The sequence below is a fragment of the Gavialis gangeticus genome, unplaced genomic scaffold (genome assembly GCF_001723915.1).
Source record: "Gavialis gangeticus isolate Ggan-Ray unplaced genomic scaffold, GavGan_comp1, whole genome shotgun sequence".
Lineage (NCBI taxonomy): Eukaryota > Metazoa > Chordata > Crocodylia > Gavialidae > Gavialis > Gavialis gangeticus.
The window spans coordinates 7,082,108-7,097,207 of NW_017728991.1; the positions used below are offsets into that span (position 1 = coordinate 7,082,108).

At 40.8% G+C, this 15,100-nt stretch overlaps 1 protein-coding gene across 1 annotated transcript in view; it reads left to right on the forward strand.

Moving 5' to 3' along the window:
• The window catches only part of SMURF2 (SMAD specific E3 ubiquitin protein ligase 2), a 106,645-nt gene that overhangs the window by 483 nt on the left and 91,062 nt on the right, over nt 1-15,100 (forward strand). The gene's annotated exons all lie outside the window — the stretch shown is intronic.

Genomic DNA, 15,100 nt, shown 5'->3' on the forward strand with positions numbered 1-15,100 from the left:
GCCGGGCCTGCGGGCGGGGGCGGGGGACCCGCCGCGTGAGGCGAGCTGGGCTGAGGGCCCGACCTGGCCCGGCCCGGCGGAACTCGCCCCGAGTGCGGCGGCCTCTTTTGTCCGGGCTCCCGCCGCCTTTCCCCCACCCCAACCCTGTCACTTCTGGGAGTCCCGGAAAAATGATTTAAAAAACCCCCGAGAATATATATATTTTTTTTGAATCGGAGAGGAAACAATCAAAAAAACCAAAAACAAGCCCCGGTTTTGTCGGCCCTTTTCGTTCAGTCAGAGCAGCCCCGCTCACGGCCAGCTCGTGTCGCGACCGGGCAGCCAAACTCCTCCAAAACCGTCTGGGACAAGGATTTCACGAGCGAGGGGTTTTTTCCCCCCAAGGAGGAAGAGCGAGTCCTTAAAAAAAGTGGAAAAGTTTGGGGGGTGTGGGGGAAAGTGTTGAGGGAAGGGTGTGTGGTTTTTAAAAATAAAAAATAAAACAATCTGCGGATCTCGCTCCCCTTTTCCACGAAGGAGCTGGGGACTCCTCCTCTGCTGTATAAAGACCCCACAGAGGATTATGAGTCTGGGCAAAAAAATAAGCCGCGGGGCACCGCGTAGGAAGCCGGGTGGTCGGTCTGCAAAAGGAGCGTGCGTTTTTGTTTGGTTGTCTCTGCGTTTGCTTGCTAACGAGCCCAGACTGAGAGTGCGGGAGATATTGTTCAAGCCCCTATCTTCCAGCCTTAGCAATTGTCCCGGGAGCGACCAGCTGCCTAAAGCGTTTCAGAGATTTTTTGGGAAACATTGGCTTGTCTTGGGAAGGACCCTCCGAGGGGATGGAGGTGTTTTGGACTCGGTCCACCGTAACGTGATTTAAACGTCGGGTCAGTTGTTTTAAGGAAGTTGTATGAGCTTAGGGAAAGTTGTTAGAAGCGCCGAGTTGAACCGACGTGTTGTCAGGTCTCGAGTCTCTTCCCAGGCAAGTACTTGGTGTGGTTTTAATGGTCCTTTTCGATTGGGAAAAGCAGTGTGGGGACGCTCGAATGCTCAAACTGACTGGAATTAAAATCCACGTAGTTTTTTTAAGGTAGTTTACTCTTCGGATCTGTCCGATGGTGTATAATCCTAATTTTTTTTTGCTTTACGAAACTAGCAGCCTTCTGTTTTGGCTTGAACACTTCAAGGATTCATTCGATAATCAATGTGTAATACCTATTTCTTTTCTGTTCGTTATCTCTAAATGAGATGGTAATTAAAAAAAAAATGGATTTCAGGAACTGGATTCAATTAGCATTTTTTTTTCAGGACATAAACATGAAAGGTTTAGATGGAAAACATTGTTTTGACTGACTGGATAAATGGCAGGGTAGTGTTTGATGCGAGTCCAAGAACTGATCTGGAGCTAATGCCCAACCTCTTGGTCCATCTCGAGGAGCCAAATAAAATATTTAACCTAGGCCTCATTTTGCAGAAAAGGTTGATTCTTTGTTGGGACCTTAAGCAAGTTCTGAGAAATGTTTGGCATACCTTTACACTAAGTGTTTAACGGTTTATTTAAGTCTGGGTTCCATAATAGAGGAAAAACCACTGTGGTGGCATACTTCTAGTAAGTTTTTATTTAGCTTACAGTGCATCCCGGCTGTTTCTTCAGTTGCTTTTAGCTTTATTTGTATGTCATAAGTATCCCCTAATCCCTTAATGACACACATCAGAGTCTCAGGCACAGCCCTGAGCCAAACAGTTGCCAGATAGCAGACAGTTGCGAAAATCTGCAAAAATAGCCTGGTGAAGATTTCTCATGAGAATAATAAATGCTGGATTTCATTAAGAACGTAACTAGTATAATTCAAGCTAGTGTCAGCTCAGAAGTTGGTCATAAGGTTGTGTATAACTGTGTTTCCCAAAACTTTCCAGTCTTGCTACCACTTCCTCAGCTCTGTCCCTTGGACCAGTAGAGTAGGTTGGGCTTCTGCAGCCAGGGATGTTTTTTGCCACTCCACCTTTCCCCCAAATTCAGTTTTCTAATGTGATTTTTTTTTTTTTTTAACTAGTCAGAACTTCCATGATTTCTTGAATGTAGAAGTGAATCTAAACTACTTGAAAACTGGCTCAAGCTGAAACTTTGAGTTTTTGGTTGGAATATAGTATTACGGTAGGAATATCGCAGCGTTTGCTTGGAATACAGTATTAATACAGTGCAGTGTGGGCAGGGAGAATCTTTTATTCTTTGAGGACTAGACAAGGATATTGTATACAGCTGCAAAGCTGCTTTTCCAGTAGCGTCCAGTAAGTACATTTGGGCTGTAATTTATGATTTACCTTTTAAAATAATAAATGCAGTGACTAAGTGCCTTTACTTAGGGATATATTTGGTAGCTGTGTTGGTCTGAGATGAAAAGAAAGGCAAAACTCTAGAACTCCGGCTTCAGAGATGATATCTTTTATTAACCCAACTAAGAAATCGCCAAAAAAATATCTTTTTGTACTTGGGGAGAATACCAATCAAAATGACACCAGTAATTTTTTAAACCTAGAAAAGTATCACAAAAATGTAAGTGAAATCTGTCAGTTACTGTGGTATAGCCTCATACATATTGGGGAAAGGTGACAGACAGACTGGGTTGATCACCTTTGCATAGTTCCTTGTGGTTACGTGCCAACTTGTGTGGTATTTGTGGCATAGCATAATTGGTAAACTTTTCCAGAGAGAAAACTAGAAGTAGAATAACAGTCTCTTGTGGGTTAGGAATGAGAAACAATTCACACTGAACAGTCTGGGGAAGTCAGTAGAGGGCCTGCCTTCTCCTTATTTACTGTACACTTGTGGAGCCTTGACAAAAACATGGAGAAATTAGATCTCTCTTTTCTATAAAACTGCCAGTGTCTCATCTTTTGTTTTACTGTGTCTTCTGTTGAGTCTGTGAAATGTTCATTTTTCTTCATACAAAGATGGCATTGTACCTCACAATAGGGTCTGTAGTGCTGAACCAAAAAAGTCCTACTTCTCAAAACACTGTGTAGTATTATGATGAGAGCCCCTGGCAACTGATCTGATAATATTCATTGGGGAAATTATCTGTTGTGAGAGGGAACGCTCTTGAATTTTGCAAGATAAAAAGGGATACGGCATCCTATTTTTTTTTCCAGTGGATTAATCTTGCATTTCAGTAGGGGAGTGAGTAGATTTTTGTGGTGGTGGGATGAATCCTGAAGCAGCCTACCTGCACTTGGGACCCTTGTGTCATGCCCTGTGACTTCCCCAGTGAAAGAAGACTTCAGCTATTTGGTGGCCGGCCCTAGGGCACTCACCCTTTCTTTCTCCATTTAAATGACAGCCAAGCTAAAAGTGCATTTGCTTTGTCTGTCTATAGGCAAAGTAGATCTCTACGTTTTACTTAGTCCTTAAAAATGAAATTTTCCATTTTACTGTGGAATAACAAGATAGAACATTCTTTAATCTACAGCTTTCCAAAATGTTCCTATTCCAAGCCAGAGCGCCAGTGTGTGGTGAAATGCCTACTTGTATCATGTGTGTTCTATAAAACTCTAGTCATAAACTTTAATTAGCTTTGTTGGGTGGGGAGAAGTAGAACCAGGGTATGGTGTGTGCAAGTAAGAGTCTCTCATTCAATAATGCTTTGCCTACAATGAATGGATTACAGATTTGCTTGATAAAAATACCTGCATCTGTGTAAGGTACTTAGGTTTATGTTAGTACCTTGTGACATTCTGATTTAAAAAAAAAAAAAAGAGTAGTATTCACTCTCAGTAAAGCACACATTAAATGGATGAAGCTGATGGAATTCAAAAGGTAGCAACTGAACTGATGGGGTTCTTTTTCCTGAAAATTTCATTGTGTGAACCACACTTAAACTGTCTGGTGCTGGATCAGACCTTCAGCCTTTCCATGGAGATAAGGACAGAAGGTTGAGCCCTAAGCTTTAAGAGACCATGCTGTGCTCTTGTTTCTCATACTCCTTGTGATGTTATTTTTGTTTGTCATCTTCCTTAAAATGACCTTTTCACCATCAGGGAGAGCCTGAGTGGCTGATAGTTTATTCTGGATGCAAGAGTAGCTACTGTTAGCTGTTTTCTGTTCCTGGTCTTGGTTGAGCACATTCTCTTCTTACCAGATAATCCTGGGGTACTTCTGAACCTCAGCCCAACTGCTCTTGTATTATCAGCTATACCTTTCTTCAGTTGTGTTGAACTACGAGATTGTAGTTTCTTTAAATTGACCTTTCCATTGTCAAGCACTGCTTTTTGGCTTCCAGAAGCTTTTCGTAATTTTTTTTTTCTTTTGAAAACCATTTGGAAATAAAATATCAGTTAGCACAGAAGGCAGTAGTCACATCTGCTTAATGGAACGATCACGTTAATTCTGCTACGTGCAGTGCACTGGCCTTCTGTCTTCTTCTGGGTGTAATTCAAGATGTGTATTAATCTATACAAATCTATATTTTGCTGTGTATAACAAGCTTTCTCCCTTCATGTTGTCATGATGGCTGAAATCATTTGAGTGACATGAGGACTTTCTCTTTCTTCATGAGGGGATGGGACAAGGTGGGGCTCTATATTTTATGTGAAAGCTCAAGAGCTGACTGTAAATGTAGGGGTATGCATTGGTTGGCTATTGGATTGGCATCAGTAAAAGTAGAAATGATGTTATTGACTAGTGATTTATTTGGGACATTGTAGCTGATGATTACGGCCACATGTCTAGAGCACTGTGAGGAGCGTAGTCTGGTTCTTGCACCATGCTGCTGGCCTGAGCCTGCAGCAGACTACAGGCCGCCCGGCAAGCAGCAGGATGGGGAGGGGGCACTGGGGAGCAGTCATTTGGCACCATGCTCAGCAACAAAGGGACTGTTACTGACTCCTGCCACTGCTGCCATGGCAATGCCACACGTGCAGTAGGGGCCTGAGCACCAGGTCTGCCGCAGAGATGGGCTGTATGCGGGGGACTAAGGTGCCATATGAGGGACCTTCTGTTCTGCTGGCACCGGGTGCCTTTGCAAAAGCAGCTTCTCCGCGGCAGCCACAGGAGCTCAGCTGTGCAGGGCCCACTGGTGGTGAGACAGTGGCATGCTCTGGGGCTCCAGACATACCTGGTGCTGCTATCCATACTGGGGGTCCACCCTGCCCACCTGGGACAGCAGCACAGGCTGCGCAAGGAGTGGGGCTCCAGGTAGGAGCTGTGGGCAAGGGGCTGACTTATGGGAATAAGGTCATCACTTCCTTCCTCATTGAGGGCCAGAGCAGACAGGAGGCATTTGTGTGTTTGCATGTCAGTAGTTTAAAATGCCTTGAACTATTATTAATATTGGTTATCAGATCGGCATTGGCCAATATGGTTGGTTAATCATTGGCTATCGATATCAGCCAAGAAAATCTTTATCAGTGCACACCTATGTAAATGTTATTTCTGTAGGGTATTGGGAGTTGTAATGGACTGCAAAAGCGTAGTTTGTAGGGTTAGAGTCCCAACTTTCAATCCCTCATTACCAGAACTGAAGAACTAGGGATTTTCCAGCAAGTCTTGCACCCTAATCCTCCAGTGCATAGCAGGGATTTGGGTAAGGGTAACTTCAGAGGAGAGAATTACCAGGGAAATAACTTTCCCTTTCCCTACTCAAACAAGAGATGCTTACCCCACACATGTAGATAAGAAGACTTGTAACCAGTTAAACTCCTCATCTGTAACTATCAAACCTAAGTATGTAACGCCATTTATGGGCAGGGGAAGTAACACATAATGAGGAAGTGACTGGCCTAGGATCATAAAGGGAGTTTGTGACAAAACTGGAATTGGAGCTCTTATCTTGTTTCCATTCTAGTGCTCCCATTCCCTTGGGTTTGCTTTACTCTTCTTTAAATAAATAATGGTCTGAGTTGGCCTTCCTGAGACTAGAGATTAGGAGTGATTCAAGATCCCTTTTGGATTAGATCTGATCTTTTGTCATCTATTCCCTTATACATCCTATTTGGGTTATACCATTACACATACTTTAACATATCACAATCCTTTGTGGTCTTAAAACATGTTTTGTGATGCTTAATACATCAAGACTGGTAAAGAACTCAGTTGATAAGTACCATTTTTGCAAATGGAGCTGAAAACAGAGGGTCTGTGTGCCACCTTCCTTTCCAAAAGTGACTGGAAAGAACTGCTCAGCTGCAGCATGATTAGTTCATGGTTGCACAATTCTGAAAGTGAAAGGAAAAGCAGCTGCCTGTAAGTTTATGGGGCTGTATCCGGTTGTTAATTTTCTGGAATGCCTGTTCGGGTTTTTTAACACAACTAGTAAAAATTGATTTCTTGTTGAAGTGCATAGAGAAAAGTGCCTTCACATTTTGTTATCTTGTTGTCAGTCATTAGAAATTCAACAAAACTCCGATGAAGCATTGAAATGGTCCCGTCCAAACAAGACTGGACAAATGAATGGATGGTTGTATATCTTTTTATTTTTAACTAAGCAAGAATTGTGTGGAAAGCAAGCAGATTTCTATGGATGTTCCTGAACACACCTTAGGAATACTACATTGTGTAGCAATACTACGTTGTATTCCAGTGTATTGTGGTGTGTACTACTGGTATTGTGGACCTCAAAGCTATGAAAAAGAACCAATAATCATATTATATGCATCTTTAAATGTAGTAGAGCATTATGTGAGTGTCAGCACTCTAGTTTTACGGTCCTACTCTCAATGCAATATTTAATGTTTATTTGGCTAAAAATCAATTTAAAATACATAGAGGAAATAAGGAGCAAGACATTATTAGATCCAAATGGCTTTTACAAGAATGGGTTGAATTGTAATGGGATGAGTATGGATCCTGGAGTCCTTTCTGCTTAGGACTCTAAGTAACTCCATTAAATGTATGTTTCAAAGAGTACAGAAACATGCAGTGCTTGTGTTCCTGTATGCAATTCTTTGTCTATCATAATAACAATGTATGCACAGATTCTGCAATTATTTACACATGTACTTAGCTCCATCATCTGTACAGGCTTTTGCAGGGTTGGGATCTTGGTTTTTACCAAGTGATTAGGATGCACTTTTAAGGCTAATTTTCAGCGTGTCTCAATCCAGTTTTTATATTGCCAATGCAGTTAAATATAGGCATAAAGAACTGTGTCTAATTACTCTTATGTGACACATTGCTTGATTTGCAGTTGGGCATATAGGAGTCTGAATAAGTTCAAATATAGATCCAGTTGTGCCTATATTTAATTGAGGCTGTGACTGTGTCACTAATATTGGAGACAGTTTTCAAAACCTTGATCCAACTTCATCATATAAAGCTATGGACTACCAACACTGTATATGGTAAAGGTTTGTTCAGTGTGACTTGTGAGACTCTACAGAGGGATGGAGTCCATTCAGTTGAAGACTGTTGTTCTAGTGAGGTACAAAGTTGGTGTCTTATCACCAAAAAATGTATAACTGTATTAAAACAACAAGCAAACAAACACTGTCTCGCATTTTGAGTGTACTAGGGAGATGGGATAAAAGAGATGTATAAACGTAGCTTGCAAAAAATACCCTCAAATCTATACAGGGAAGTAAGAACTAGATGTGGTCAGGTAATACACCAGACCATGGAGGATGGACTTACTTTTGTTTATATACTATGTAGAACTGTAATTATAGTAATTGATTATCTGCACTCGAGAGAAAAGGTTTTCCAATTCTGAAGAGTTGGATAAGTGAATGAAATTTTCACTTCTTCATAAGTTTTTGTTCAAAATGAATGTTTTCAGAGAGGACTGTTTTACTTTGAGATGGGAGGTAAAGGAGACTAAGATTTATGTTCATGTGCCTTGGACAACAGGAAAAAAATCTTATCTATCCCGTTTCCCAGTCAAGTTATTAAAATGGTTCTAAGATCTCTTAGGGCTTAGATCAGTGATTCTCAACCAGGGTGCCACGAGATCCGTTCAGGGGTGCCACACACTGTTACCACTGTTAGGTGTGCGTGCAAACATGATTCACTAGATAAACCCACAAAAATTAAATTAGGAATCCACAGTGTTAAAAGCCTTCAGACCTGCTGCTGTCTTTCTGAATTCTTTGCAGCAGAAAACTTGATCTATTATTTTTCTGTAGTCAACAAATGAGTGAAAGCTAAGATCTGGCACTTTCAAAGGATGATGCCTCAGTCTAATGCAGGGTGCCTTGGGTCTAAAAAGTTGAGAACCACTGCTTTAGATTATATGGATTTCAGTGCCAAAGACTGTACAAGGATGAATTGACAAATAGCGCTGAGCCTTGCATGCAGCAGTGTTAGTGGGGATGTACTTTCTTAGGGAAGAAATACTGCCTTATTTCCTGAAAGGAGGGATAAATTAGTAGTGTTTTAGCAGCTCTTTAAAGGAAATGTTGGGAGAGCATAATGCTAAGGCAGGGCTGAGGGGGCTGGGACAGTACAAGGTAAAGGAGTAGCATCTGGGCAGGTAGAACTGAGCTGACAGATGCAACCTAAGGAGCTGCAACTGCATCAACATGTGTGCAGTTTACAGTGCAAACGGGAAACAGTAGATTCTCATAGGTGGGCTGAAGCATATGGAAGCATATCTGTGCCTCCTGCAGCTGATTGCAAGATTAGTCATAGCCAAACTGGTCGCGATGGAAATTGTACTTTGCATTACTTGATCTTGCAAGATGCCAGTACATTGCCTCCCCTGGTTCTTAAGGCTCTGTTGAAATTAAAGATGGTTCGTTCATTGTAAGCTTGTGTTTGAAGGGTGCTGAGAGGTCATTGGGAGCCGGGTACAGGCAAGGTGTTAATCAGTGGAAGTTCTGTGAGGCTTTATTTCTTCAAATGGTGACTCATCATGAAAAGTGCAAAAATGGCTTAAACATTATAACTTCTGTTTATATAGCAGCAACTTCTGCATGCTGACTGCTTTCCAAACAGAAGGCAAGAGAGATGGTCCATTTTTTAGAAATCGATAAAATCCATAGACAACAAAATTGCAAGAACCGTGTTTGTGATCCTGTACAATTTCAAATGGGTTGAATAGATGGCATTTCTAAATGCATGGCAAACAACCATCTAAAATTACTAGGAAAGGTATTGAGAACCTACAATAAAGAGAGAATCTGTAAAAGTACACATTTATTTTTATAGGAAAGTGCTGGCTAAGTATGTACACGTGTGTTTAGGAAACACATTGTTTTTGACGTCTAGCCAGAATTTTGCTGACATTGCTGCAGATGTGGAATCCCTGTATCTCCTTACGGAAGAAAATGCCAATTTTGTATGAACTCAAGATCATTTTGGACCAGATTTTAATCGACTATCTGGATGTGCAGTTTTGATTTAAAAAAACCCCCCAAAAGTTAAATTGTTTAGTCCTAAAAACTATATCAGTTTAGAAAAAACAAGGAGTTAGCTTGGATCATGCTTGATTCTGTAATGTAACTCCATATTTTGTATAAAACTTCATAAGAAAGTCTGCACTTCACACTAATGACTAAGCAGAGAGCTGGTGTAACTCATGTATATGGGCTCTCTGCTTAGTCATTAGTGTGAAGTGCAATTGAAAACATTATCAATTTATATTTACCCCTCCACTGAGAAAGCAGAAATATCTTTGAGGAGATGGGTATTCCTAGTGATTTTCAGTTACGTGGGACAGTTTGTCCTAAAAGTGTTTTTTATTACACATTTCCTTTTAAAAGGAATATGATTATTAATTTCACTGCATTCAGAATATTTTCCAAATAATCTTTGTGGGGTAGCTTTTTTTTAAAAAAAGCTAATGATTGGTTGTTTTGATACCTTCCAATTTGTCCTTGCTAAATTTTTGCAGTTTCATCAACTTAAAAATAAACCCTTTGGGTATCTCCGCATACCAAAGTATGTTTGCATTTCTGTCTCCTATGCAGGGATGTACTATTAACTTTTTTATCCCCTGTAACTTAATTTGCTTTTGTGATCTAGCAGAGGAGGAAAATTCCTCTCCCCCTGCTCCCTACACCCTCATGACATTTGAATGTGTAAATACACTTGGATTCCTTGCTGCTGTGTTTTTTTTCTCCTGAATCTTACTTCTTTCATGCAACTTGCTCATCCTGTGAAATAAGTAAAGTATAACATAATTTCCTGCGTGTTGAGGGCAACACCGTTTCACCTTCATAGACTGGTTCTTAGAAACATTCAGAAATGTTAAAATTTTGTGCAGGATGATGGAAATTCCTAACTTCATTGCAGCATGTCCCAAAATGGAAGGATCAGTTGTTGTGTTCTGGTTTTAACTTGTTCGCTGACCTCTGACCATGCGCGTGCTTTTCTCTGGACTCTCAAGCTTCTCCAGATCCTTCCTGAATTGTGGGGCCCAAAACTGGACGCAGTACTCCATCTGTGGCCTCACCAAGGCCAAGTACAAGGGGAGAATGACGTCCTGGGATTTGCTTGAGAAGCATCTACGGATGCAAGCCAGCATCTTGGTTGCTTTACTAGCCACAGAATCGCATTGCAGGCTCATGTTCATCTTGTGGTCAATGATGACCCCCAAGTCTTTTCATCCATAGTGCTAGCCAGCATAGTGCTGACGAGCCTATAAGGATGCTGCAGATTTTTCCTTCCAAGGTGGAGAACCTTGCATTTTTCAGTGTTAAATGCCATCAGGTTCTTGTCCGCCCATTTGCTGGGCCTGTCCAGGTCAGCCTGGATCATCCTTCTGTCTGCAGGTGCGGATGCTTTGCCCCAAAGTTTGGTGTCATCGGCGAACTTGGCCAGTCCGCTTCTGACTCCCACATCCACACCATTAATGAAGATGTTGAACAATACAGGTGCAAGGACAGAGCCTTGGGGGACCCCACTGGTCACAGGGCACCACAATGATTGACTTCCGTCAATTACCACCCTCTGGGTCTGACCACAGAGCCAGTTTCCCAGCCAGCAGATTGTGGTGGACCCAAGGCCACAACTGGCCAGTTTCACCAAGAAGTATTTACTTAAACCTCATTTATTTTCAATGAGGTTTAAGTAAATATTTTTGGGGGGGGGAAAAAAAAAGTCTTTCATTTTTATATAATACAGGTGGAGCTAATAGCACTGGCCATCATTAAGGTTGCTCATTGGCTTTCATTATAAGACCCGATTTTCAGTTGTGTATGGCTAGGGATCTATTCAAGGTGCAATTTTGTGATTTTTGTAGAAACCATGTAAAAACGCAGTTTCTACGATTGCCATGAAAACTGGCATTCCTCATGATTTTGCATGGACTTGCTGGGGGGCAAAAATTAGTAAAAATAAAATGCTGGCTCCCCAGTGGGAGCCAGCAGCTGCTGTGGCCTGGCCTTGCAGCCCACCAGGAGGAGAAGCCACTGGCATGAAGGGGAGCAGCCAAAATAGCAAAAAATAGCAAAAAATACCCTCAAATCTATACAGGGAAGTAAGAACTAGACGTGGTCAGGTAATACACCAGCAAAAAATAGCAAAAAATACCCTCCTCCCTCTGCTGCTGTTAGGAGGCTGCATTTTGTCGAGGCTGCCTTTTGTGCGGCCCCGCCCCTCTCTGTCAACCAGTGGCTAGTGGTGGGGCCATGTAAAAGGCAGCCCTCTCCGCCAATCATCAGTGAAGGGTGGGACTGCACGAAGAGCAACCCTTTTGGCCAGTCAGCAGTGGGGAGGTTAGTAGTTGGTGGCTACCCTTGTATTAGGAAACTGCTTTCTGTAGTTCCCATGGAAGCATATGCATATTTGACCATGCTCTAAACTTTAGAGAAGCTGTTGTTTGTACATGGACAGTAAAGACCTGTTTAGAGTTTAGAAGCGAAAGTTTTCAAAGGGGGTTGGACTAATATTATTAATATTATTAGATCCTTGTGCTCCTTTCCAGTCCTGTTCTGTTCCATTCCAGTTCCACCATGCTGTGGTGCTGGGCATGAAAGATGAATTTAGAACAGTCGCTCTATTTTGTGCTCTCCATCTTTCTTTGTTGCTACCCAAAAAGTATGGAGGAAGAAACTAACAGAGTGGCAGAGTGGACGAGAGCTCGGTGGGGATGTGGGGCATAGACTGGAACTGGAAGTTGGCTGAGACAAAGTGTATTATCTAGGCAAGGAGATAGACTTCATCCAGCTTGCAGTCTGCATAATGCATACAAACAAGAAACTCTGTTAAGGTTTCACAAGCATGTCTAACTTCTCAGAATGGACCTTTGCAACTTTATCATTTTTACTTCAAAATATGTGCGCAAATCAGTGGATATGTAATATTTGCAAGAAATGTAGATAATTATGCAAACTATTGCTATTCTGCAGCAGCATATCATAGGTAAGAAATTAATGTGGTTATAATAAAATGAGTTTTTAAGACTGACTTTAAAAGCAAGAAGTGGGGAACTTCCCCCCCCCCCCCAAACTAAGGGTGGTCTGCATGTTCAGCACCATTTTCATCTCATGTGGTACAGAGGTGAGAAGTACAAGAACTGGCTTTTGAATTGCCAGTAGTAATAGTATGGATGTAAGCAAGGCTTCCAAATTGATATGGATTCTGTGCAATTAAGACAAAAGGAGGCTTGCAGCTTTTAATTAACTCTAAAAGAGCCAAAAATCCACAGCAGTGAAGAAAGCATGATGTCTTTGTCAGTTCACTGATATTTTATTATTGCTTGTACAACTTGTAGACATTTTCCCTGCTCATATAATAGATGAGTCGTCTTAAGAATTTTTTTGACTGAGGGTTCCTAGTGTTATTTATGTACCATATACTGACAGTCTTGTAAAGACAAAATCACATTTCTATCTTGGAAATAATAGGTACAGAGTTTTCCATTGGTAGAATAGAAAGATAGTTTATAATATTTCCTGTCCGTTGTCAGGAAGTAAACTGTTTATGCATAACCCATATAGCTCTTTTGATTTGGTAAGAATGCTCTCATGGCTTGATGCTGGGGAGCTTATATAAGGAATGCTTTAAAAACACTGTAGTGTGGGTGGTGCACAAAGTTTTAAATGACCAGATTGACAAATTCATAGAAATAACTATTACAGCCTGCACTTGATCTGTCTACAGCTTCCTCTGTTGCTTCCACTGGCAGGAAGCTATGGATCTAGAGTTTCCAGTGTAGTTGTATCCTGCAACAGTGTGCAAGTTGCAAAGCAACAAAATTGAAATTAAAGACAGCAGCAGACATATGCACAAAGAAGAGTGGGGAGATGCTTACCTAAGCTTGCTTACCAAATGGGCCTATTCAGAGGATTGTTGCATATAAATCAGGTGAGCAGAAACACCTGAGTGAACTATTGAAAGGAGAACTGGATTGGGAACCTGTTTTTTTGCGGGGGGGTTTTGTTTTTTAACTGAGCAGTTGAAAAAATAGGATGACAATTGATAGCAATGTAAAAAAGAAAAAAAAAGTTAACTTGGCAAAATTACTAACAGAACAAAATTAGAAAGGTTATATTCTCTATACAGGAAATAAATGCAAGTAATATGCCAAGCCAGAAAAAGTATTGAGCATAAATGTGTTGTCTGATCGTGGAGTAGAAAAGTTGATCTCATAATGTTTCCACACTTAAGCAGCATTGTGTCTCTTAGTATACTGATATGATTTCAGGCCCCTTTCAGATCATCACTGATTTTTCCTGAGGGTTTTCCTATCACATCTTCTAGAGCTAAATACAAAAATAGGAAGCTGCTTAACTCCTCCTCTGTATCAAATAAGTCCCTCCCTCTCTCCTCCCCCCCTTTAATTAGCCACTTCTTCACAGTTTAACCCCTTTGAGAATTGTAACTGCTTCTTAATTTTTTACGTTGGAACCCCCACAATGTCTTCTTGAATGGTCCAGGTTTAATTCTCTCATCGGACCAGTTCTGTTCTTAAGTATGTTATATGTATGTTCTTATATTAAAATAAACCAGAATCAGCCATAAAACATTCAATGCATTGACAGTATCTAAGAGAACTCTGTCTTTGCTATTCTAAGAATGTTCAAGATTATATACTGTATAAAATAGAAACAACCTCAAATTATGTAATTTACTACACAGCATGCAAAATTACCCCCCCGCCCCCATATTTTTTACTAGACTTCTTTTGTCTGTTTTTCAAATTAACCATGTGGGTGATTTAAAAGGTTTCATTTTGTACTAAAATAATTCACTGATTTGTTAATTTTCTAATTAGACCTTTTATACAATATTATGTTTGGTGTTTTTCTTGTAGTAAATTGTTGCATGGTTTCTGAAATGCCCTCTTTATGGGATGAATCATATTCTAGTTTTCTTTGTTTTTCCGGAAAACGCATTTTAACTTAGTGACAGTACAATATTAATGTAAATTGTAAATGCAAATGCTGTTGTGTTGTTTCTGGTATATTTTAGTTCAGAGTTTCAAATGTTACAATGGAAAACCTTGCACAATTCTACTTAAATGTTTCTTTGGATTTTTTTTTTTAATTTGGAAGAACAACAGTTGGTGATTTTATTTTTCCTAACTCTTATAATAGAACAGATTGACCTACAGCAGGACAGCTAGCAGCAACATTAAACTGTTCTTGAAATGTTTTCATCATTTAACTACATTTTCAATATTTATAGGTTAGGTGACTCATTTTTTATTTTATTGTTTAATTTTATCACTCTCTGGTAAGAGATCTGACATACCTTTCCTACCTACTGGAGAGGAGGGTACAGGCTGGATTGTGATGATGGTATTTTTGGGGGGGGGCTTCTCTAAATTGCAGGTTTTAGCTACCACAGAAGCTGTGCTGATATAGCTACCCAAGGGTAAACATCTCATGTATTTGTTGCGCTGGTGGGAACTGGTGCACTGCAACGTTTTACTGTGAATTGACATTTCCTTGCAAGATCCCTGTGTGCTATGCTTCTCCCCCCTGCTTTTCAGGGACTCCCTGCAACTCCACCATCTCTTCCCCCACTTAGTTCCCTCATTTCTGCCTTGCCAGGAGTCTTGTGGATCACCAAGTTGCCCCATCTTCACCATGCCAGACTGTCCTCTATTGCTTTTCCCCTTCTCCCTTCTCTTTCCCTCTGGCCTGATATGTTTTATTTACAGTTTAAAGTGCTTGCCCTAAATACAAGGAGATATTTCCTTGTGTTGCATTGTTAAACACTTATTCAGCAATAATGCTTTTC